Source organism: Mastomys coucha, unplaced genomic scaffold, assembly GCF_008632895.1.
Source record: "Mastomys coucha isolate ucsf_1 unplaced genomic scaffold, UCSF_Mcou_1 pScaffold8, whole genome shotgun sequence".
Lineage (NCBI taxonomy): Eukaryota > Metazoa > Chordata > Mammalia > Rodentia > Muridae > Mastomys > Mastomys coucha.
The window spans coordinates 12,673,325-12,677,121 of NW_022196914.1; positions in this window are offsets into that span (position 1 = coordinate 12,673,325).

Genomic DNA, 3,797 nt, shown 5'->3' on the forward strand with positions numbered 1-3,797 from the left:
CATCTAAGGTCCCTCCCTTTGAGTTCTGAGAGTCTCTCACCTCCCAGGTCTCTTGTACATTCTGGAGGGTCCCCCAACCTCCTACCTCCCGAAGTTGCATGTTTCCATTCTTTCTGCTGGCTTTCAGGGATTTCAATCTGGAAGACCCAACAAGCAGCTGAAAGAGTCAGATGCAGATATTTGCGTCCAACCAATAGACAGAAGCTACCGACCCCAGTGGTTATATTAGGGGAAAACTGGAAAAAGCTGAGGAGGAGGGCGAACCTGTAGGAGAACTAGCAGTCTCAATTAACCAGGACCCCTGAGATCTCTCTGATACTGGAACACCAACCAGACAGCATACACCTGCTGATATTATGCCCCAACACACATACAGCAGAGGTCTTCCCGGTCTGGGTTTTGTCAGAGAAGATGCCTGCCTGTTGCTATGTTCTACACCATGATATCTATGGACTACTCTTTTAATAAGTTGCCTTGGTCATGGTGTTTCACAGCAGCAATAGAACAGTAACTAAGACACTTTGCTTGGCCTGTCATTATTTTAGCTTGTAGGGGTCACAAAGCCTGCCTAATACTTTCAAGTATTTTGAAAGATGTCCCTTAAAAAGGAAACTTCCAGGTCAGTATCACGTTGATTTCTGTTTGTTAGTTTTGTTTACTTGTTTTATTGAAATACATAGTGTTTTTGGCAATAGGTTTTTCCCATCAAGTAGTTCTAGTGGGTAATGAACTATAATGGGAGTAGTCTGCTACTTGTTTGTTTGTCTGTGAGCCCCTGATCAATAACTTAGATGATATAATACCATACTTTACACTAAGACTTTTCCTGTGTTGTTATTGTTGTTGTTGTTATTGTTGTTGTTGTTGGTGGTGGTGGTGGTGGTGGTGGTGTGTGTGTGTGTGTGTGTGTGTGTGTGTGTGGAGAGAGAGACAGGAGAGAGAGAGAGAGACTGTTTTAGAAGTAAACATTTAAGAAATCTTATTTAAAAAGTGGGTGTCCATCTAGCATGTTTTTAAAAATGCTTAATGATAGTTATTTCTCCAACAAACCCTCCTCTGTCTTACCATCCTATCTCTCCCCATACTTAAAATCCTTATGTTCCTTTTTCCTTTCCACATTCTCATTTACTGGTTTCTACTACCTCTTCTTCCTTCCTTTTTTACTTCTTATTTTTCTTGCTTTTACATTTACTCCATGTTAAATTCACAAATCTAGAGATTCAAGTTTTCATAGCACCCTGAATGTGACTAATCACATTCAGAATGATGATTTCAGAAGCTAAGCAGGATCGAACCTGTTTAGTTAGTACTTGGATAGGAGCCTGCCTGGTGACACTGGTGATGTAGGCTGGACTGTAGAGATGACTCTGCCATTAAAAACTAGTTTAATAACAAGAAATGTAAGATTCAAGCTACATTCTTATGTTTTAATTTTTAAATTTTTAATTTATTGACTGAATAAAGTTGTCTGGATATAGGTACTCATCACCAAAACATGAGTTCAACCTCTGGAAGTCACACAAACCTGTAGGAAGAGAACAAATTCCATAAAGATGTAATCTGACCACCCATGAACCATAGCATACATGTGCTCAAACACACAACCATCATGTATTGCATGCATATAATAATACTAAATAAATTTTAATTAAGAATAAATTGAAACACTATAATCTTAATATTATGGAGCATAGAGAATTTGATCAAGCAAAACATTTCCAACATATCAAGAATATACCATTTTGTAGTAAGAATATTTGTGATTTTTTTCAGTGATTTTTGAAATGGACATTAAAATTTATAGTACTTATTCTATTAACCTTGCTATTTGATAAATCTACTTTGAAATTGAGTTTTACATATCTGACCATCATCTCTCCATTTATTCCTACCAAATCTATGTTGAGCATCATTCTACTCATTAAACTCACAGAACTTGTGAGTTTAGTTATTTTATGTTTCTAATAAATGGAGATGATGCTTTAGTCTCCTTTCTGTGGCTTGGTTATTTCAGTTGGTGTAAGCATGTCCACCTCTGTCTATGAAGTTGCAAATGGCATTTCTCAGATAAATGTTGAAGATCAATTTGATATATGCCAACTTTTAAAAATTCATTTAATATCCTTTACAGATGACATTGTCCCAAAAGTACATGTCACATTTATTTTTCTTTATTTTTGTCAATTCTGAAGTAATTTTTAAAGACATTTAAAATATATGCATCTGTACATTGTAAAAAAGAAATCATGAAAGATCAGCTGAAATAGTATCTCTTATTACAGGATGCCACTGATTGCCAGGCCAGATGAGCCGATTTGATGTGAATGTGCAAGATGATCTTTAAATAGATGGGTTACAATTATTTCACTTAATAAACAAATGGAATAAAATAGCAATGGGTTAAAGAAATAGCAGTGGGTTAAAACATGTCAGATAAGTAATGTTCCATGACCAACAAGGTCAGAACATACTCTGCCTAGATTTGGATTGGACTTTTACATTTGCTATTAGCATGGACAATTTTCCAAGCAGCTCTGGGCCCAAAATTCTCCATCCCTTAAAATGCTGCTAACAGTTGTGTTTGTTTCACAGGATTGCTCTAAGTAAACATGAAAATCATGTAAAATAGCTGGTTGAAATAAAATGTAAGTACAATTATATAATAACTACATACAAAGAAACAAAACAAAATATTTCCATCATGAAATAATTTTGTTTCAAGTCAAAAACATGACCCTATGTATCTAGAAAGCATAACATTAATAGCTGTCTGTGATTCCTAGAACTGTATGTAATAAAACTTTCACCTAACATGGGGAAAGTTTCTACCCTAAATTATATCTTTTTCCTTTTTAAAATTTTTATTGAATTTTTGTGAATTCCACATCATGTACCACAATCCTACTCATCCCTTTTAATTTGCGCTCTACCATTACAACCCCTCATACAAGATAAAAGAAGATAACACAAAACAAAACAAACAAATAAAAATTTTCTCATGGAACCTATACTGTGGCACAGTGTGTCACCCAGTATACTTTTTGGTCCACACATCTTTAATTTCAAATGTTCCTTGCAATTGGTCTGGTGTGAGGCCTCTGGCTTCTGCTGCACTATCAATTCTAGATCTTCATCAGGTCTCATTGAGAAAATCCTGCTGTTGCCTTATGTAATGGAGATTCTGCAGCTTTGTATCTATCTGCAAGATTGGACACTTCATAGGCTCAAACAGTTCATAGATGGGGTTGGTGTTGGGGTAGGCCAATAGTCCTGGATCTCTGCCTGAGTGGTAGCTGAATTTGGTCAGCTCATCAATTCTCCTGCACCCACACCATCAGGATGATCTCTACAGCCCTATATAGCTCACAAAATGCTATAGGCAGCAAGTGGGTGACCAGGTCTCCTGAGGGTCATTCCTTTGAGACCAGATCACATGTAGCAAGCCCATATCACTAGAGGCAAGCTCTTGTCTGCTACCTAGTCAAAGTACAGGATCCTCTTTCCAGCAACCATGTCCTCAAGGCCAGCTCTCTCACTTGCTGTAGGTGTCAAGGAGTAAGATGGGAGAAAGGGCATATCTCCAAATGGAAGATGAAATGGAAAGACGGAGGAGAAACTCTGCAGGCTCCTGAAGGAGAAATGTGGACAAAAACCCAAACACAAACCCTTTGACCTCCAATTTGTTCTTACTGAATATGTGCCAAAGCAATTGTGACACAGAACTTGTGAGGTTAGTCAAACAGTGTCCAATTTGATCTAAGACCTACTCCACTAGATGGAACATGGACCTGATACTA